General features: G+C 32.1%; 1 pseudogene; it reads right to left on the reverse strand.

Moving 5' to 3' along the window:
• Positions 1–10,218: 10,218 nt before the first annotated feature.
• LOC145168805 (large ribosomal subunit protein uL6m pseudogene) lies at positions 10,219–10,531 on the reverse strand (annotated as a pseudogene).
• Positions 10,532–24,246: the final 13,715 nt, after the last annotated feature.

The following is a 24,246-nucleotide window of genomic DNA, read 5'->3' on the forward strand; positions in this document are numbered from 1 at the left end:
GGAAAGGGCCGAGAAAGAAGCACAAGCTACTCTTCAGAGCAAAAAGCTCTTGTTCCCCAAATGGACCTTGAAGCGAATCCAGCGTGATGTTGTTGATCTTCTAAGCCAGTATTGATTAGAACCAGTAGTTTCGTTTCATCTTCAGAACACACGAGACTCACAACTGCATCTGCCAATTACTCCAAAAGCCTTTAGATTTCGTTCTTTTGTTAAAGTGGCGAACGCTCCATTCGTAGACAGCGGAGCTGATCATATGATATTCTCGTTTTATCTGAAGCATATGAAGCCACAATACGAAACCTGGTCATTGAGAAAAATTACCGGTGTGAAAGTTACAGAGCCGATCGAGACTGATAGATTTCCGAACGCAAAGTTCAAAGTGGCAAGAGGTTCAGTCAGCCAATGCTACAAGTTTACTCTCGCAGATCTTCCATGCCTTAACCCATATGACTGGTTCGTTCTTTACAACATATTTCCGAAGGACAAAGAAAAATATGAACCAATCATGTCTCATCTCAAGCACATGATAAAGTCCTATGTTCAGGAGATTGGGGAGATAGATGTTGAGGTTGTTGTTGTCCTGCGAAAGAAGCCTTCTTCTGTTCGTAAGGAAACTCCCAAGGATTTTGAAAAGTTGAAGCAAGGGAAGCTTTACAGTGGATATTGGTTCATGGTTTATTCTGGTGGGGAACAAATTGGAGAAGACTTTCGCAAAGGATGCTTCTATCTATCTGATAAGCATCTCTATACCACATCCTTCCTTGAGTACATTTTGGACCATGTGAGCAAATTCAAAGGCAACAACAAAGATGATATCAAGTGCTTCTCAGATATGGTTCTATGGTACATTGAGATTCGCCAAACAATTTTTGCTATCATTCCGAAGGTGTATGATGTGCAGAAACGAATCCAAGGCTGAAGGGTTCGGGCCTCAATTGACGCAAAGGGGGAGATTGTTGGGTATTCAGTGTTGCGTCATTGGGCTTATTAGTTAGACATTTGTATTATCGATTTGGGCCTGTCCACTCATTATTAATTATAGTGTTAGAGTATTTAAGGTGCATGCATGCACCGTATTTCACAGACGCTTATATTTTACTTTGTAACCCTAATCACACCTCTACAGTAGCAATTCCTCATAGAGTTCTTCTGAGGTGTGACGTTTAATCATTCGACATTCTTGAATCTTTACTATGTTCTTCTTTTACCTGTTCTTGAATCTAATCGATCATCAAGGATATTAATCCTAACAAAATTTACTCCTATGTTCTTTTGAATTAAATATAAAACACCTGGAACCAAACACATGAAAGAATTTTACGTTAGGTTTTCTATTATTCAGAATCTCGTAAGGTGTGATTAAGAATATTTTATTGATCAAAGAGCGGTTCTGAGTGAAACAAGCCGTTCCGATTGCATCAGCCCAGAAGTAAAGCGGAAGATTTGCAAAGGATAACATTGTCCTTGAAGCTTCGCAAAGAGAGCAGTTTCGTCTTTCAACAACACCGTTCTGTTGTGGAGTGTAAGGAACAGAGAAGTTGTGAGCAACCCCTTTTTTAGTCAAGAATTCTTCAAACACTTGGTTTTTGAATTCAAAACTGTTATCACTACGAACTTTCCGAACGGACCTTTGTAATTGAAGCTCAATTTGCTTGATGAAATCCTTCAGTTTCGAAGTAGCATTTGATTTCTGTCTATGAAAGAAAACCCACGTAAATATTGAAAAGTCATCAACAATAACCAGAATATACTTATTACCACCAATGTTTTCGATGGCAGATGGGCCACACAGATCAATGTGCAAAAGTTCCAGTGGCTCGATTATTTTAGTACTGATGATTGTCGAGTGAATCTTTCTACTTTGTTTTCCTAGCTCACAAGCAGCACATAGATGTTTTCTCACAAAATTCAGAAGAGGTAGTCCTAATACAAGATCGCCAAGTACAAGTTTTTTGATATCCTTGAACTTCAGATGAGAGAGTCTTCGGTGCCATAACCAACTATCATCCGAGGATGCTTTCGTAAGAAGGAAAATGGAAGGCTTCCATGTGATCGGTTTTAAGTTCAAAGGATACATTTCTCCATTTCTTTTGGATTTCAAAAGAACTGATTTTGATTTCTTCTCAATAATCTTAGAACCCTCATCATCGAACGACACCTTTAACCCTGTACCTACCACCAATTACGAAACACTTATTAGATTATGTTTCAGGCCTTCTACATAAGCTACCTTCCGAATAGAAAATTCTCCATTCGTAATCATCCCGCAGCCTTTGATTTCTCTGGTAGCGTTGTTTCCAAACTTCACTCGACCACCATCTTGTAATGATCTGTACTCTCGTAATTCTTCTCTCCTTCTAGCCATGTGAGGAGAACAGCCACTGTCAATGTACCAATGGGAATTGTATTGTTCGTCACGCATTACCTGCAAGAATTAGAGAAATGTAGGTACCTAAACTATCTTGGGTCCTTGTGAGGATTTCTTAACTACAGGAAAAATCTTAGTTGCATCAACCCAAAAATATATTTTTATCAAAACATTATTCTTCTCTTTTATTATTTTGAAAACTTCCATTTTATCATCACTAAGATTAATTTCAACTACATTAGATTTCCGTTAAATAAATTATTTGCTTTTCTTAGCCATCTTTTTAGCAAATGCCTTTTCCTCTTTTTTCAAGTTTGCTTCGTATTCTTTGAGAGAAATTTTCGGTTCCGAAACAACTTTATTTTTGCCCTTTACATCCGTTGATGTGTGAACTGGTTTTGAAGATTGTGGTTTTGGAGAAAACTTAGAGTTTTGCTTTTAAGTTGTTTTTGAAGCAAGTGCTTTTGAAACATGTGAAGTTGAAAGCTTTAGTTTTGAAAATGAATTTGTTTTTGGTTTTTGAATTGGAGAAGAATTCTTATTTAGATTTGAAATTCTTTCTAAATTAACAGAACTTTGAGTTGAATTCTTGTTTTTCCAAAAACGTTTTCTTTCTTGCAAATTTTTCCTATATCTAGCATTTATTTGTCTTTTCTTTTCAATCATTTGAGCAGCAGATTTGTGAATGTTAGACTTTGGTTTCTCTTTTCTAATAGGTGTTTCGTTTTGTTCTGAAGAGATCTCACTCAGAATGTCCTTCGTGCCACTTGGCCCTGCCTTATCGTAACTATGATTCATACGATTCAGTGGTTCCGAAACATATTTCCCCTTTGATTTCCAAGAGGTCAATTCAGAAAGACCTTTGGTTTCATCTGCATTATCAATAGGCTTGGACCAGAAGAATTCATCATAACCATTCATATTATCATTATCAACAAGGGACGTTCGTTCTGGAGTATCATTTATGTTCAGTCCGGTTTTTACGAAAACTTGGTTCGGAACTGATTGTACTTTCGGAAAAACTGTGGCCTTTTCATTTAAAACTTTAGAGCCTTTATTTTCAACAATACGAACGAATTCGATTGAATTTTCAGAAATCAACTTTTTCTTAGGCTCATCAGCATTCTGAACAAAAGCAGAACAATCTATCTTATTCTCTACAGAAATTTCACTCATATCGCTTTCGTCAAATTCAGAAATGTTTTCAGAATTAAAGGTATTTTCTGAATTTAATTTCTCGCATAATGAATCAAATTTGTGTATAGTATTTGATTTGATTTGATTTGTTCTTTATGCTTTTCAGATAACAATTCTTTTAACATGTTTTTATGATTCTTGGACTTAATATATTCCTCGATTTTCTCAAGTCCAATTCTGTAAGAATCAGAGACGTCATCTGATGACACAATTGATTTGCACTTATAGCAATATGCATCGATTTCATCCTCTTTCAATTCAAGAAAGGCAAAACATTTTGTGTAAACCCTTCCCTATTTCACAATCAAGATGCAATTGAGTGATATTGAAATATAAACGCTTAGCAATTAAACAAAAAATATTTCTTTGTTTCAAAAGTGCTAAATTATCTCTCTTAAGATAAATGACATCATCCTTTAACCTAGTGAGCTCTAATTCCAACTTCTCTATCCATAATCTTCTCTCTTCACTCTTATTTGTTACCTTGCTGATTTGATCATTTAGATTAGAATTACTTAGACGAGTTCTCTTTAAACTATCACTAAAATTAGAGACGGTATAATTCAAATCATCTAATTCAGTTTCATAACGAGTAACAGGAATATAAAGAGATTAGAGTATAGAGTGTACCTTATTTATGACCTTCTTACATTCTTTCACCTGTTTAGAAACAACCTTCGCAGCAAAACAATTTCCAGAGGCCTGTCCGCCATCAGTCGCATAGCCCATTTGTTCCGAAACCCCTTCCTGAACCATTAGGCATCTTCCTCCGTACTCCTGCATTTCTGGCTTTACTACAAAACACCCACCATGTGTGGCTCTCCGTACTTCGTCGTCTTCAGAGTCTATGGACCATACTTCAGCACGTCCATCTTCGACACTACCTTCCTGAACTATCAAGGCAGGCTTTTCATTCGCAGCACTCTTCTTCCTAATCTCTTCTATCTTCTAAAGATAATAGGATTCACCCTTCTCTGTTTCTTTCTTCTCATTGATCCTTCTCATCATACACTCCTTGGCAAAGTGATTCTTTCCTTGATATTAATTGCAATCGTATCCTGAATCCCCCAACAGGTTCTTTTCTTGCTTCTCCTCATCCTTTTGAGAGTTCTTGAAGCTCTCATCTCTTGGCTTGTCTAAACTGTAGTTTCCCTGTCTGTTCCTATTCTTGAATCGTCCACAATTCATTTTAACAAACTTTTTGGGATTAGACACCAACAGAGCATACTCTTCCTTCGTAAGTTCACTATCCGTGAAGTCGGATTCGGAATCTTCTTAAGCTATTTTCTTGCCTTTAGCAACTAATGCCAATGATCCCATGCTAGAGACGAGCTTCACATCCTTCGTTACTTCATCTTCGTGGGATCTTAGAATTCCCACAAGCTTGGCTAAAGAGTAACTCTTGAACTGTTCGTGAGCTTTCACGGTAGACACAACTTCTTTCCATTCATACCTCAATCCATTCATGAACGTAATTTTTTGCTCTATTACTTCACGCCGGAGATTGTGTTTAAGCATCCTGCTTAATAGATGATTAAAACGATTGAATGTCTGATCCAGTTTTTCATCAGACTTTTGAACAAAAGCTCCCAACTCTGAAAAGAGTAATGTTTGTACAGAGTGTTCCAAATCAGCATCGTTTGAATAAAGCTCCTTTAACCTATCCCATATCTCCTTTGCCGTCTCACATGCACTCACCAGACGAAAAGTGTCCGGAGGAAGAGAAAACCTTATTATTCTCATTGCCTTGATGTTGCTCAAACACTTATATTTTCATCTTGAGGAATTACAGTATTTTCAACAAGAAGTGTATTGTATTCGGCTTGAGTCTTGATGACCTTTCTGGTAGCCGTGTGAGGGAACGTCTCCTGCGTCATGGCTTGCCATATTATGGTGCCATGATCTTTAATGCTAAGAATATTGTCTTCGAAGTGCAGTGCTCAGACTTCATAATCTTGTGGGAAGAGGATTAGGATCCTAGTAGTAGATCTGATACTACTGGAAAGATTGAAAGCAAGAGTATGAGGATCTTCGTGCTGCATGATGTCGAGATTCACAAAGACTGGTATAGAATCAAATGTGTAAAACAATAATCGAGTTTAGGGTAAAAATCAGGATGTAGATCTGACGTCTATAATCGATAGAAACGATCAAGACGACAAGAACAGATCCAATAAAGACGCAAAACCCTAACAGAACTCGACAGAAGAGTAGTGTATGAGTTACACTATCTCCTGCTCTGATACCAATTGTAGAAACAATAATATTGATTGATAGATTCTAAAACAAATAATGTGAATCAAATAACAAGAACAATGATCAAAATAGTGCCGAATGCTTATATTATCAAAGCTCTAGAAGAGTTCAACGTGAACTTCTCTGTGAGAGCTAGGTAGGGCGATACAATCGTTAACCCTAACAGTTACATGTATGCAATATTTATAGTCTAACCCTAGAAAGTAATAATCACGGATGGACAGGCCTAAACCGTTATAAATGAGACTATACTAGCATATACAATTTGACACAACACATTAATAAGCCCAACACGAATCCCCTTTATTACCCTTGCCCCCACCCCCATTCCCCCTCCTTCGATTGATTTTGGGCTACGTTTTTTTGGAATAAAAGAAGTTGTTTGGGCTAAAAGTAGCTATTTTTTAGGTAACAAATAATTATTTATAGTAGAATTTTACATGTTAAAAATAAAAAAGTTATGACAACTTAAAAATATGATACTAACAACTTAAAAACATGTTTTTGTTGAATTTTGGAAGTTCAAAATCATGTTATTGTTTATTAGATTTATATAATTAATATATGTAAATATATGTATAATTTATTAACGGGTCCCCATGGGGGTTTCGGGACGGGATTGCCCACCCCCGCCCCCGCCCCCGCCCCCGCCCCCGCCCCCGCCCCCGAAATTAAAACGGGGGGTAACGTTGCCCTCACCCCCCGTCCCCGCCCCCGTTTTTTTTAATAAATACACCCAAACGGGACGGGCCCCCCTGAGACTTTTTGACATCCCTAAGTGGGCATAACTAAGGGGGTGTTTGGGATTACTTTTGAACATCAAAAGTCCTTTTTATAGAAGGACTTTTATAAAAGGGGTTCCTTAAAATGTGTTTGGATTAACAAAAAGTGAGAAAAATGATTTTTGGTTTAACTTTTACATGTAAAACAACAAAAAGTCACAAAAAGTCAGGTTTTTGTGACTTTTAGAAACCCCTTCTTTTCTTCTATGCAAAAACTCATTTTCGAAAGAACTTTTTTATTACACAAACACCTTTTGGCTTTTTTAACTTTTTATAAAAGTTAAAAGTCAAGATTCATTCTAAAAGGAATCCCAAACACCCCCTAATTATCAAGTAAGAAGAAAATACATTTACTTAATTCCAATTTTCAACTTCTCGCTTATCGGTAATCAAACCCAAAAGTTTTTAGTTTATTTTAGTATAACTTATTTTCGATTAGGGTTCGTATATATGTATCAGTAAAGTATGAATCAAAACCAAAACATGAGTTAGGGCATGAAAATTAAATTAAACCATCTCTGATACCACAATATAAGATTAATAGGTATAATCCAAGATCAGTTTATACATAATCATCATGAACCCTAAATTAATTAAAGAACACTTACTTGGAGAAGATTATATCCTTTGCTATTGAAGATGAGTAACGTCATATTATGATTCTTCCACTTCACATAATGGTGTCTAAATGATTGATTCTAATGGATGGAATTACATATAATGTTATGGTGTTTTATAGAGAGGTTGGAGAAGATAGAAGTGAAGAAAACGCATCACCTTCAAACGTATCCTCTATTAAATGTGTATTCGATTAATCAATTACACCTTATGAGAAAGTATTAGAACCACATAATTTTGGTCCCTCAAGTTATGGATAAATGTCATATCCATCATATTATATATGATTAATCATAGGGACCTGATATGTCATTATGAAAAACATTATAGTACACGGTATAAATGTTCCTAACATGTAATGGATATTATAAAATACTCGTAAGACCATACTAATGTGCTATTTTCCAACATAAGACTCCTTTTATTTTAACTCCTCTTTGCAAGGTGTGTTCATCCTTACCAACAACTGGTACCATCTCCCCGTTCGATATAATGGCAGGAACTTTCGTTGGCTCTGTAACCTTATTTTCAAGAAAGTCACGTCTATGTGCTATGTGCTCAGTTGGTCTCGATTCAACGAGCCAACTATTATGAGATTCGATTCTACCGACCATATTCACAATTAGAGAGGCCTCGCTGCTTGTTGCTTTAGCTTCTTTCCTTAAGTGCTTCACAAATAATTGATATTGATCATCGGGTAAACCTAAGATGGGGCTACATCCGATCTCTATACACGCCAATCTTAACATATAAGACATTTTTAGAAAAAAATTACATAGTTAGTTATGTAAGAACAGATATGTAAAAAAGAAAGAATATATATATATATATATATATATATATATATATATATATATATATATATATCCATGCTTAATAAAAACCTCTCCTAGATGCCACGTGTCAATCTCTTAGACCACCCTTCTGCCACGTGGCATTCTCTCCAGCCTTATACTCTCTACTTTTCCCGCCCACTAAATCACTGCATCAATCGACATTCAATTCCTACATATCAGCATTTCAGTTTTCCTTATTTGAAGGATATTATCTTATATCCTAAAATACCTGCAATCAAAACCATAAAATCAGCAATGGTTTTAGGTTAATTAATATTAATATTTCCGAAATTCCTACAAAAAAGGAGCTCATAAGCTACCAAATTTATACTTACATAATTATCTCATAGAAAACGTATGTACATTTAAATTTAAAATTACATCTATTGCTAGAATTTCAAATCATAAGATTACTTGGCTCAATCCAATTTAAATTTATACGGAATTTATGTTGATTATATGCAGAACCTTTCAATCATTAATGATACGATTACAATTTCGAATTTATAGGCTAAAATCATGTATATTCAAATTAGTATACAATCAATTTCTTATTTCTTATTCCTTATTATTGCGTACTCACATCATTTTAGCCCAGTTATAAAATTCTTCCCCTGTAACAATTTATAGAGCACCTCCGGATTCCTGATTCTTGAATTCTACAGAGAGGACCTTCGTATTCTACCAACCTAATCTCAGGATAAAATAATACTCATTATTTTTCAACTCATCGAGCCTCTACACATAGAAGAAATATCTTTTTGCTTCACATAACTTCGATTCATCGGGTTAGTGTATTAAAATTTCCCTTTTTATCTTTTATTGACGTTGTTTTACTACATAATGTGTGTGTGTGTGTGGGTTTTTTATGTGATATCGAAAGATCTTACTATCTGGCTGTGTTTTAAAAAAAAACTTTTTATCCAATTTTGTAATGTTTTTTCTGCTACATGGATCATGTTTAACCAAATAATACAACTATAATAACATCCTACTTTTGAAAATGCACTTTTAATAGCAATGAACTTTAGAATACTAAAATGTTTCTTTTTTAAAATAATATTGAAGCCAAAATATGGCAGTGTACTCTTAAAATGATCACATTAAGGCATCCTATTTTGAATAATCTATAAAAAGTATGTTGCTATTTCCCAAAATGTTTAAAAGTACTCTAAATTCATATCTATTTATTTCTGGTTGATGTTATTTTTTTTTACATTATACATATTTTATATTTGTTGCGTTTTTTGAATTCATACATATTTTTTTACTTTATAAATATTTTATGTTTATTGCATTTTCTGAGTTTATATCTATTTGTTTCTGGTTGATGCTATTTGTTTTTATTTTTTTATCAAAACACCAAAGTACATTGCTATTTATTTATCCATGTTTTGGTGTTAAATGCATCAAATAGCAATATGCTTTAGAAGTTAACCTTCAATAATTATAAATAGCTCAAACCTCTCAATTATTTGTTTATACTGTCATTTTATTTTACAATATCTTACTTTCATATTTTACCTACAATATCATTCTACTTTCATATTATTTTATAGGATTTGAGGATTTGCTTAATCTGCTCAAACGGGGTGCAATCTCCTTAGTGAATATTTGTTGAATGCTATAAAAGTTGTTCTATTTCGGGGTACTAACCTTTTAGATAAAGTTTCCCTTTACGAGGATCCAATTTGCCATAATATGTAGTTGGCAAAAAATGTCATCACCATAAATGTTTTATACCACAAACTCAACAAGTTGCCAGAAAGTAGCATCAGCAGTCAAAAATAGTTAAATTTGGTGACATTTCTCCTTTTTTTTACTAGATTCTCACATCTGATCAGAATTCATTAACTTTATGCTTATATTTAGCTTCAAAACTATTTGATAAGGAGTAGTCACATTCTTGAAAAGTATGGTGGTGAAACAAGACTTTTTAATAAAAAGGTAACTGAATAACTCATTACAATATTATGTAGTTAGTAACCTACTTCACTATTGGTTCCATGTGTTAAGAGGTAAATAGAATCCTGGATTGGGGGTAGAATTTTTAATCATATAGATTATCTTCAAAAAGACAATTGCTATAATTTGTAAAACTTTAAAAATATAGCTTACTTTCTTAAAACTTCATTTTATCTGTAACTATAGCATCCTATTTCTATTTTGATTTCTTGCCCTATTTTTTCTTTATAACTTCATCGACATACATAATACCTTTGCCTTTTGTAATCCTCCGGTGACTAATAGCTAGAACGGCGACAACAAACTGGTGCACCCTTTGCTTGTCGATTCCGGTGAAACAAACGGTATTTGGTTCGAAACAAAATACACGAACAACTGGAGATGCTGATAATTCAATTTCATGATTGTACCCCAGCTTCAGAAACAATAAAAGCCTTTCTGATTTCCGCTATAGCTATGAATCCAACTCCGATTATCTTCAAAAAAAAATGAAAGAATTGAGCTTCCATTTTATCAATCACTGCTTGTATACATAACATCAGCAAATCCTAAACTCGATCGGTTGCATAAACAATTCTATTTGATGGTTAGGTTAAACCATAAATCCAGAATTGATGATTTTCTCGATTAAATCCCTAAATAACCGTTGAAAGCGTAAATCAAGAAAAACAAATTATTAATGCATATGATCTTAAGTTTTATATCTACGTACATAGCGAGCGGGTACATACCTTAAGGTTGTCGGAGAAAGCTATTGTCACCATCAGTAGTGTTAGAAGACAATCACGTTCGAGGAAAACAATTAACGAGATGATGTGTCGTGGCAACTGTGGCTTTGTGTTGAAAGAAACCTTCATTCATCTTTTACCAAAATTCAATTTTGCCCCTTGTAGTTTTAAAATATATACATGTTTATTGTTAAATTTTTAGTTTATTATTACTTTTGTTTTATTAAAACGTAGATATAACATGTTTATGTTTAGTAAAGTGAATAACACATATTCTTTTGAGAATCAACATAAGTATCATAGGTTAATAACAACCAAAATATATAATATTTCGAATTGTAAAAATGTTAGGTTTGCAAGGATAACATAATTACACCGTAATGAATATTTTTATTTGAAAATTTTATATTATCATGTTTTATTCTAATTTTTATTGTTTTGAAATAATATTTTTCTATGTAATTTTCTATTAACTTCAACTAATACTCTGTACATCCATTTAAATTGTTAAGCATTTATATTTTTAATTCAATCTTTAAAACATTATTTATTTATTTTTTATTCATTATTTTTGTTTGTAATTTATTTTTATTTTGTTCATATATATGTTTCTTACATTACTTTATTTTATACTTTGTCATATAATAATAACATTTTTATGATGATTGTTTTTGTTTTTTCAATCTATTCAGTTTGTCATATTGTCGTATAACAATGACTTAATTTTAGTAAATCACATATATCATTTTAATTTATAATTGATTGTGTTGGATTTATATATTACGATTTCGAATTATTAATAATTTAAATGTTTTTATAAATGTTTTATTTATTTAACTATAATTGAATGGGTCATTTAAAATTTAATAATATCATTTTATGTATTATGGTAACGAATTTTATAAGTCACTTTAATTTATATATCATTATACAAGATGGATATTTTTAATTAATTTATACTTAAAAAATCAAAGCATCTTGAATATTAATTATAATCACACGTTATAAAATTAAAGACAAATAATATATATATGTAAACTAATAATCGTGTCAAAATAACTGATTGCTCACATGATTTACAACTATCATTTATTTGCTATTTGATTATTATTCAATTCGTCAATTAAAAGGAGCCACCATTCGTATGTAACCCTTAGTTTCAAATTATTAATTTTACTCTTTAACTTTACTTTATTATTTTTGATTTTTGATTATATATCAAACAAGAACATGGATGACACAACGCTAGAGAGAGAAGAAAAAATAAAAAGTTATACTTAGATATTCAAACAACTATGTTAATTTCAACAAATAATAATGTCATTATCATATTCCTTACAAAATATATACATTTATCAATTGGTAAAGATTTTATTATCAATTTTCAATAATTAATTTATAATTTAATCGAAATTATTTTAAAATTTTTCATCCATGGCCACGGTTATAACCTAGTATATATATATATATATATATATATATATATATATATATATATATATATATATATATATATATATATATATATATATATATATATATATATAGAACACTAAAGGTTAAGAACTAAGAACCTATTATTTTTATATTTGTTATTTGTCGATTAAATGTTATTTTTGTCCGATGGTAAATAAAACAAAACTTAAACCACAATTTTTTATTTTATGTCTATTCTTCCACATCTCAGATTTAGATAATTTTTCTCAACAACAAAAACCTCTCAACTTCTTCAACCATGTGGATGAACAACACCTCCACCACCGTCGACAGCCTTTCCACCACCACATCGTCGGCGACGGTGTTAACTTGTATGAAAATGAACGCAATATTGAGAGAATTCAAGAAATCTTCCATTGATTAAGCTTTACAACTTTACAAAAGAACTAATATATACAGCTTATGAACTAAGCTAACTACCTGTACATTAAATTACAGAAATACCCTTGTCACTAACAAACTTAACTGAATGAAGTAAATTGACACCCCCCCCTCAAGCTGGTGGATACGGAATAAGCCCAAGCTTGGATACAGCTAATTGATGTTGTGGACCATACAATGGTTTAGTAAAAACATCAGCCAACTGATCTTGAGTTTTCACATGAGACAAAGATATTAGACCAGCTTGTAACTTTTCCCTTACAAAGTGACAATCCAATTCTATATGCTTTGTACGCTCATGATATACAGGATTAGTGGCAATGTATATAGCAGCTTGATTATCACACTTTAATGGTATAGGGGTAATATTGTCAACTTGTATCTCATGAAGTAATCGACTAAGCCAGGCCAATTCTGCACAAATTCGTCTCATTGACCTGTATTCTGCCTCAGCAGAGGACAACGAAACAGTGACTTGCTTCTTAGATTTCCAGGATATTGGAGAATCACCAAACAATATGAAAAAGTCACTCACACTTCTTCTAGTTATTGGACAAGAAGCCCAATCAGAATCACAAAATGCTTCAACTTTAAAATTTGTATTCTTATTAAAGAATAAACCTTGTGAATAAGACCCTTTGAGATACTTTAAGACATGAAGTGCAGCTTCATAATGGGCTTTACAAGGTGTTTGATTAAACTGGCTCAAGTATTGAATCGAATAAGAAAGATCAGGCCTGGTGTGTAACAAAAAATTTAATTTTCCAATAAGCTGTCGATATATTGTTGGGTCTGGTAAAAGATCATCCATAACAGGCAACAAATGTGTTTTTGGTGGCAGAGGAGTGTTTGAAACAGGTTGATGTTCCATGGAATATGAAGACAAAAGTTCTTTGACATACTTTTGCTGATGAACAATCATTCCTTGATCAATTTTGTTGAATTCCAAACCCAAAAAAATAATGGATATGACCCAAATCTTTGATTTGAAATTGTTGATGAAGTGAATCTTTAAGAGATATGATCTCCTCATTATCATCTCCTGTAACTAATATGTCATCAACATATATGGCTACAACAACAATTGTAGTAGTGGTCTTTTCGAGAAATAAAGAATAATCATTGAGTGATCTTGTGTAGCCTTTCAAAATTAATGCAGAAGAAAGCTTATCATACCACTGCCTTGATGCCTGTTTTAATCCATATAAGGATTTTTTTAGTTTGCAAACTTTTGAAGAAGCAGAATCAAGAGGAAATCCAGGAGGTAACTTCATATAAACTTCTTCATGTAATTCACCATGCAAAAAAGCATTGTTTACATCAAACTGATGAATATTTCATCCTCTTTTAACTGCTAATGATACAAGACATCTAACTGTTGTGAATTTTATAACTGGTGAAAAAGTTTCGTGATAATCCACCCCCTCTTTTTGAGTAAATCCTTTAGCTACTAACCGTGCTTTATGTCTTTCAATGCTACCATCTGCACGATATTTAATTTTGAATACCCATCGACAAGCTATTGGTTTCTTACCTCTTGGTAACTTAACCACATCCCAAGTATTATTAGCAGCCAATGCATCAAGTTCTTTTTTCATAGCTGCTTCCCATTGTGGCTTGCCTTTAGCCTCATGATAAAATGCAGGTTCAACTTCATGAGTGTGAACATGATCAATATTGCTTGTAACATTCATTGAGAAACTTTTAGTAGAGGATGAATCCAAATCAATACACATATTTGTAAGTGTGTGAGAACATAAAGATGAACTAGCAGAAACAGCACTATTGCAAATATAATCTTGTAGATGAATTGGAGGTTGAGAAACACGTGTAGATCTTCTTAATAAAGGTGCAGGTGAAGAAGAATCATGTTCATGCAAATGATGAGTAGGAGATGAATGATTTGAAACAACCTCAGGTGAAATGGGGACAAAATCTGTATCAGGGGCATAATTGGAATTGGCAGAATTAGGGTCAGAAACTGATTTGGGAAGATAACAATCATTTGGAATTTGAAAAGAATTGTTAGAATGAGAGTGTAAGGGAAAAATGGTTTCAAAAAATTTGATGTCCCGTGATACAGAAATGGATTTGGTGATTAAGTCCAAGACCTTATAGGCTTTTTGACCAGATGGATATCCAATAAAAATACAAGGATTAGCACGTGGCATGAACTTGTCTCTGCCTCGAGTCAAAGAAGAAACATAACACAAACAACCAAAGCTTTTTAATCTTTCTAAAGATGGTTGTTCGTTATGTAATACTTGAAAAGGACTTTTGTCATTTAAGATCTTTGATGGCATCCTGTTAATCAAATGAACAGCTGTTTTAACACACTCTCCCCAATAAGCAATGCCAACCCCTGATTGAAAATAAAGAGCCCTTGCAGTACCCAAAATATGTTGATGTTTCCTTTCAACAATCCCATTTTGTTGAGGATTATAAGGAGTGGACTTTTGATGCAAAATACCATTGTCTTGGAAAAAATTAACACCTTCTGTACTTGACCCTAACTCCAAAGCATTATCAGTTCTTATAACTTTGACCATAGTGTTAAACTGAGTTTTAACCATTTTAACAAAAGCTTTAAGAAGAGTGAAAGCATAATGCTTATGAGAGAGTAAATGAATCCAAGTATGTCGACTATGATCATCAACAATGGTTATGAAATATTTAAAACCATCATGAGTCATGTGTTTATATGGACCCCAAACATCCACATGAATCAAATCAAAAGATGCCTTAGACATGGACTCACTAACAGGAAATGGCAATTTTCGTTGTTTAGCTTTGGAACAAACAACACAAGATTCAAGATTCAAATCAGTACATTTAGAAGAAACAAGAGATAAATCTCTGAGTTTTGCAACAGAAATATGACCAAGTCTATTATGCCATAACATTGTTTGATTATTAGAAGTAAGACTGAATACAGAAGTTTGACAAGACAATGAAGAAGGAAAAACTAAGTAATCATATGCTAATGTGGTCTTGATTTGATGATGGTCAAAGACATACAAATCATTGATTCTTTGACCAAGAAGTCCAAAAGCAATTTTATTCTTCATGGAAGGGTCATGCAGAAAACAATTTTCATCAGTGAAAATTGCAAAAGTATGAAGTTGAGAAGTGAGCTTGGGAATAGATAGAAAGTTGTATTTGAATTCAGGGACATAAAGTACCCCACGAAGAACAATTGAATCATGAATCTGAACATCGCCAATATAATTGACAAATGTGTCAATTCCATTAGGAAGACAAAGAGAATGAGGCTGAATGAGTTTAGAAAGAGAAACAAAAAAACTTTGATTAGAACAAATGTGATCAGTAGCACCTGAATCTATGATCCAAGAATTATGTTTATGAAGAAGATGAGAAGATTTGTAAACATTTGCACAAAAATGTTTAAAAGAAAAAATTGTACCATCAGGATGCAATGCTCTTTCTGAAATAGCAGAGTTCACTTTAGGAGAAGAAGAAGTATTGTTGATGTTGCTATTATTCAAGAGTTGAAGAAGTTGTTGATATTGTTCAGGTGAAAAATTCATAGTAGGTGGTGTAGAAACACTTTGAACATTCTGCACAACAGATTGTGACTCATCTTTCTTTCCTTTAGTGAACTTGAAAGTAGAAGGAAAACCAACAAGCCTGTAACATTGAGACTTCCTGTGACCTGATTTCTTGCAATGTGTGCATGTAAGAGATTTCTTTGATGAAGAAAAAGACTGATTATGAGAAACATTCATGGCAATAGCATCATTGTTGAAAACTGGAACAGAATTAACTTCCCTCTGTTGTTCTTCTTGAATAATAAGAGCATAAGCAGTGGAGAGAGAAGCACCGCCATCTTATCCTCTGTTACAACCTCTGCCACTATTTCCGATGATGACACTACCACCGCCATCACTGTCGGGGTCTGCTACCGTCGTTACTTCTCAGGAAGAACGAACTAACACCTCTAGCAAATGAACATCAACTCCTTATATGCAATATCCGGCGAAGCACCAGTTCCGACTATCGTATCTGATGGTTTGTCAAGAGATTTATGAATCCGATGACTTTCCATTACACTTCGTGCTTAAATCTGGTTTGATTTTAGTGATTCCAATGGTTTTTTCTTTACTCCGATGGTGTTTCTAGTCCAAATATGTTTAGATCTAAGCGAATTCGAGTTTCAACAGCTTCAATCTCTGTTTTTGGCGTTAATTATGCTGTTTCAAGCCATGGTCGATGTTCCTTTGCGAGATCGGCCAGATCCGTTTGTGTTTTTGTTCCAGATCTGGTTGATATATATATTTTTTATGATGAGCTCTTGCGACGATAGCTCAATATGATACTTTAGGGAATAAGTCGGCAATGGTGCCAAGAGAAAAGTAAAAGCAGCAGCTGAGGAATTAGAAGAGGCAAAAAGAAGATGTCGACATTTAATGAATATTTTATTGATTTGGAAATTCTAAAAGCTGAAAAAGTACACAAGAGAAAAAGAAAAGCTTAAATTGTGAAGCTTCACTTTTGCAGGTACCTTTCTACTCGCTTTTGAACTACTTAAAGTATTAATCAATTAGAATATATAGAGTAAGTGGTGTATGTATTAATTTTAAATAGTAATATATAAATATAATAAGGTATACACACAATAACATACACCTAGATATGGATATATATAAAACGTAAATATGTCATATATAATTATATATACTAATATACTAATGTGTGAAGTAAACTTTGTTAGTAAACATGTAAAATGAAGATGATGTTACTCGAAAGTTGTAATTAGAATCAAAGTGGAGATGCATAAATAAATCTTATTATACCTAGACAATGATATAATTTTATTAGGTTGTGAATGGACTATGTATTAAGTTGTGAATAAATTATTTATTAAGCTGTGAACGGACTATGAAATTTATCTTAAAATACGAATAATTTATGTATAAATATTTTTATTAAATTTCTACTTACATCTATGATGCAATTTTTTTCTTGTTTTTCTTTCTGTTAAGGTGTGGATTTAATATTTTAATCTCCCATTTTTTTTTGTCTATTTTTGTTAACCTTAGTTTTAACTGCTGTGAAGTTGTAAATGTATCATTTTTTTGAACTAAACTGTGAATTTATTGTGTAAGCTATGAAATTTGTGTATTAAACTGTGAAGTGATTGTATTAAGAGTTTTAAGTTGATAATATGGTTATCAATGCATATTTTTTTGTTTATTGAACTGTGAATTTGTTGTATTAAGCTGAGAATTTTGTGTATTAAGTTGTGATTTTCGTGTTTTCAACTATAATTGACTTTATTAAGTTGTGAATTTTCTATTTAAACTGTAAATTGACTATATTAAGCTGCGAATTTTTTGTATTAAACTGTGAATTAACTGTGTTAAAATATGAATTGACTAATATTGAGTTGCAATTTTTTATAAATATTTTGGTTGCTTCTAAAATATATTATGAAAGAAGCGCATTATACACCGATCTGATTTTATCTAAGTTTGAATAAAATATGTGAAATTTAAATTGTGAATAGTGTGTAAAAGAACTTTGAAATAAGCACTAACCTCAATATTTGAAGGTATAAATGTAAATTTTAAGTTGAGAATATGGCTATGAATGTATAATTTTTGTGTATTAAACTGTAAATTTATTATATTAAGCTGTGAATTCTGTGTACTAAACTGTGAATTTATTGTATTAAGTTGTGAATTTTTTAATGAATGTTGCATTAAAATATAAATGATTGATGTATGAATGTTTGTATTAATATTCTTGTGAATATATTTATTTTTTGTGTTGTATAAATATCTAAAATGTATTTGTTTTTATAATTATTTTGTATTAAACTCTGAATTAGTGAATTAATTGGTTTATTAAATTATAATTATAGTATTTAAGCTATTAATCCATGATTTAATATACAGATCTGATTTTGAAGGAATGTTATTTGCGCTGATGGAACAAGTGGCAGGTGGTGGCAGAGCCTAGGTTTGATTTTTTTTGAATATGTGACCTAGTGTATAATGAATTGTATTATGTTGTAAATTTTATGTTTTAAATTAAAAATGGACTGTCTAAAATTGTATATTTTATATAATTTTTGTGTTAAAATATGAATGAATGTATGCATAAAAATATTAAGCTATTTATTAGTGAATTAATATGCTTATTAAACTGTGAAAATAGTATTTGAAACTGTGAATATGTCTTATAAACGATATATTTTTCTTAAGAAATCTAAAATTTAGAAGAGAGAAAATTGAATTTGTCAATGCATAATTTTATAATTTTTTTATTAAATTTTTGTATATTTTGCTGTAAAAAAATAATATATGTTAAAAAGTATTACCAAAGAAATGAAAGTAACAATGTTTGTTCTATTAAATTGTGAATTGTGAATACGACCCGAAATATGTTAAAAAGTATTATCAAAGAAATATGTCATTGAATTTGGTGTTAGTCTGGCGGTGGTCTGCGGGCGGTCCAGGGGCAGTCGGATGGTGGTTCGACGACGGTCCGTCAATAAGTGTCAACTAGTTGCAAACTATGGTTCTTAATGGCAACTACTTTGCTCTATTAATGTTTGATTTGTCAAAAATGTCTTTAATGCAAAAACTTTAAAAATAGTTTTTGGGGTTCTTAATCTTTTATGGTTCTCATTTGAACCACTCCCTATATATATATATATATATATATATATATATATATATATATATATATATATATATATATATATATATATATATATATATATATATAGGGAAGAGTTATTTGGAAAACAAAAAAAACCCTAAAAAAACCCTAAAAATCATAAAAATGCATAAAAAAATACCTAGAGATCACAAAACTTTTTTTTGACATTTTTTATGAAAAAATCGCAGGTTTTTAAAGAAATTCGCTGAAAAATATTTTGAAAAAAAAAATTATAAAAAAAAAAAAAAAAAAAAAAAACTGATTTTTTATTTTTTTTCAGCGAATTTTAATAAAAAACTTTGATTTTTTATAAAAAAAATTCAAAAAAAGTTTTGTGATCTCTAACTATTTTTTTTATGAATTTTTATGATTTTTAGGGTTTTTTGTTTTCCATAGAACCTAAACATATATAAGAGTAGGTACCCGATTCTTACAACTACGTAGTTTTGATTAGTTTTTTAATTTTCAAAAAAAAAACAATTTCTGAAAATCTTTAATACGATTTCCTTATTCGATCGACTGATAGCATCAAACTTCCACATTAAATTTGGAATGATTCCATGGTCATCTTTGTGAAACTATGTAGGTTTTTGTCATACGAAATTCACATAAATGGAATATAGAAAAATCGATTTCATACTAATTAGTATTAACCAAAATCGCAATTCTCATAAAAAAATTGATTCACGAAATTGGGTTCGATCAGACATTTATCCATGGCTTCTATTGTTGTTGCAACTCACTTGTCCAACCAGGTTTGTCAATTCCATCTTCTTCAACAAATTTCCTCTATTTTTAAGTTTATCAAATTTATTTTGTAACACACATTACTTTTCTTCAAAATCCCAGCAACAATCAATGATCGAATTAGCTTATTTTGAATCGATTTTCATGAATTCCTTGAAAAATAATGATGATCGATATCTCTACCCTTTCTTATGTAAGTCAATATGAATATCACTAGGTTTAATTTTGGTGAAATTGGTGTTTGGATACAGTGAAATTATGAAAGTTTAACTTTCACCCACTAGGTGCTCGATATAATGCCAACACATATATAAGAACTTAGTAATCAAATTTTGGGGTAATTTAGGAAACTAATAAGTGGAGATGAATTATTTATTTGCAATAAACATGGAGAACAAAGGTAGGTATTCAGGGCCTGTTAAAGGCTTTTGGATATTCATCTTTTGAAGTTTTAATATCCCTTGTACCATGAACTTTTATCACTGTTGAATTGAAACTTTGATATAATTATGCAGCTATACTATTGAATCTTTGAAGATAATTTTACAACCAACAAATAACAAAATGATGGTTTTGATGCTTAATTTGCTTCACGGAGAATTATATAAATGATGCTCTATTGGCTGTGATATGCGATATCTAAAAGATAGAAGCTAAATCTTTAGTATTTCAATCTCATGGTAAAGGTGCACGACACCAGCAAACGATGACAGTACTACATTGGTGATTGGATTGATCATGGGAATCGATGAAGAAGTGAAAAGGGAAATTTTTGTAAATTTAAATGAAGCTTCATCAACTATTGAACCTGAAGAAGAAGATTGGGAAGGTCTGATATTGGAGCAAATTTTATTACAATTAGCATCAAGTTTATAGGCATTTGATTGTTGATATATATTTACAAGCTTTTACTTGAAATTTGCATAGGTCTAAGTTTTATATAGTCATCAAATTTGTATAGGCATTCAAATCTTTATGTGTATGCCACTGTATCAGACACAAAACCATGTGTATATGTGAAGATATAATTTCGTTTTTATTCTTTATTAGCAACATACTTTCATTTTTACAACTTCGTATCATAACATTGTCTTTAAATAATATACATTTGTCACCAAAAGAAGCATAACTTTTACGTACTAAAATCCTACTTTTTCCCTCAGCATGTAACCTCTTATCACCTCTTCTTACAAGGGTAAAGAATTCATTTTTTGTGTCATGTTAAATTCTTTACCGTTTACCCCTTAATATAATCATGTTCCTTCAACCCTTCCGATTTAGAGAAATCATGATCACTAGAATCCGATGAAAATATTTCCACATGCCTCCTACATAAATCATGTCAACATAAAGAAAATAAGCCAAACAGAAAAGAATACAAGGATAATATAGTCATTTTCGCCCAAACAGGACATGTACTTTTTAGTATCATTTTGTTTGTTTAACACTTTAGAGTTAGAAAATTCAGCATTACTTGAATCCGATGAGACATTTCCATATGCCTCCAATATAAATCATGTGAACGTAACCCAAATAAGCGATGCATGAATTAGAAACAAGGGTAGAATAGTCATTTGATCGAAACAGTTCATGTAGTCTAATGAGAAAAACATATATTCTCTATACAACATTTATCTTATATATACAATTTTTCCTTATTAGAACATTATATAATAGAGTACCTGTTGTTGAGTATAGGTCTTTGACTTATCAGATACAGAGCAAACAATTACTTGAAATTGAGTAAGCCAAATGGACCGTTTTCTTTTGTAATGCTACAAAAGCATAACAAACATTCATTCCACTAATCCTTTAATAAATATATGTATCACAAATGGTCTGTCACTTTTACCTTCAGTTCCACCTGGAAAAAAAAATAAAAAAAATCAAACGTTCATGGAATTTGAAGTCGGGTTGTGGGCAAGGAATTATTATCTTAAAAATGACAACAGTACCATTTATGTTATTAAAAAAGGGTAGAATATAAGAATAACTTTTATAGTTATACACTGTTATTTTTTTCATTGTTGAGCATGTTGTAAAACCTCTTTGTAGACAATATTTGTAGTTGTAATATCATTAGAAGAAGTGAACACAGATTCTTTTAAATAAACACCAACATAAAGTGTTTAACCAAGTGCTTTGTTAATAGTCATTGCAAAACACAATTTGATAGGAAATTGAAATCTTATTATGGTCTACACAAGACAACAATGCATGTTTCCAAACAAAAGATTAACACCAACTTGTTTTCTACTCAATAAAACTGAAACATTATACGTAAAAAGCGCAATAACAGAAAAGAATGGAGAACTATGTAACAGTAATCTCCAATATTAAAATTCAGAAAAACTTAAAAATCATATCAGGGTTGTAAATCAGTTTTAGAAATATTATTTGGGATTTGTACTTTTTGAAGAAGGTCGATTTCTTGCTGTATTCAATTTACAATTAACGTTTGGAGGCTTAGATGTTACAGACAAAATAGCAACTAAACTGCAACAGCGGTAACCCAATTCCATGAATTGCAACTTCTTTTACTGTAAATTGCGATTTATGTGAATTCCGTAAGAACAATGATCATGAAATCAATCGAGTAAGGAAACTATGTAAATTTTTAAGGAATACTTTTTTCAGAAAATTAAACCATTTTAAAACTACGTAGTTTTAAGGATCGGGTACGTAATCTTATATACCTTTAAGGGTATATATATATATATATATATATATATATATATATATATATATATATATATATATATATATATATATATATATATATATATATATATATATAACCAAGAAACCTGTAACCAAACATCAAAACAAAAACAGTAAAAAAACAGTAACTGATCGTTGATTTGTACAAACCTCGATTTTCATATAACCAGAAACTCTCAACACTTTGATGTGTTCTTCAAGAAAATAATATCAAATAACCAGGAAAATTGTTATTCCTATCCCGTCTGGCCTTACATAGCTTATATACAAAATCTCAAAACAACCGATCTAGTTTGCATTTTTCACCGTCACAATCAAATAATCAAATTGGAAAACAAGCTCAAAAAGGAAAAAAAAAAAAAAAACTAGATTGAAAACCAATCGGAAGACAACACACAAAAAAGGAAAAAAAAATATAGATCGAAAAACCTAAATAAGAGAAGATAAAAAAGATGAAGATGTCTAGTGGAAGAAATGAAAGAAAAAATCATAATCAGGTAATGAATATGTGTTGTTTGGTTGGTAGAATGTTGCTGAAGGAATTTGAATTGGAATTAGAAAAGGAATATGTAGGAATTTGAATCCAATTTGATATGTTGTTTGAATGGTAGGAAATGGAATTGGAATTAGTTCCAGATTTTGTTTAGTTCGCAGCAAATGAAATTAGAATTCATGTACATAATTACCCTTTTTTCTGTCTTGCTTAATTTTACCTTGTTTTTTTCTAACCTATATGTAAAGATAAATTATAAAAATTACAAAAATAGTAAAATTTCGGCAGTGGTTGCGGCAGTGATGATGGTGGTGAGTGACTGTGATAGTGGCGGTGGTGTTGATTATGGTAGCGATGGTGGTGGTGATGGTGGCAGTAGCAGTGACGGCGGTGGTGATGGTGGTTTTGGATGGTGGCGATGGTGGCAACGATAACGGTTATGGTAGTGCCAGCATTGGTGGTGGTTGTGAATGACGGTAGTGGCAGTGTCGGTAGTGGTGGTGGCGGTGGTGGCGATGGTGGTAGTAGTGGTGGTTATAGTAGTGGTGATGGTGGGGGTAGTGTTGTTAGTGATGGTGGTGGCAAGGTTCATAGTGGTGGCGGGTAATGGCAGAGGTGGTAGTGGTGGCGACATTAGTAGTGGTGGTGGTCGTAGTAGTGGTGGTAGCGACGGTGATGGTGGTGGCGGCATTGGTGGTAGTGGTGGGTGATGGCGGAGGTGGTGGTAGCGACGTTGGTCGTGGTGATGGAGGTAGTGTTGGTGGGTGATCGGTGGCGGCGGCGGGCGGCGGCAATGGCGTTAGTGTTGGTGGGTGTTTGGTGGCGGCGACAACAATGGTGGTGGTGGTGGTAGTAGTGGTGGTGGGTTTTCTGATAAATATAGGGGGTATTTTTATAATCTGCCACTTTTCTTGATGAGATGGAATGTTTTCCATCCAACTTTGGAAGAAATCCACTTTCCTCCATATGG

Source organism: Lactuca virosa, chromosome 4 (assembly GCF_052849685.1).
Source record: "Lactuca virosa cultivar CGN04683 chromosome 4, Lactuca_virosa_CGN04683_v6, whole genome shotgun sequence".
Taxonomy (NCBI): domain Eukaryota; kingdom Viridiplantae; phylum Streptophyta; class Magnoliopsida; order Asterales; family Asteraceae; genus Lactuca; species Lactuca virosa.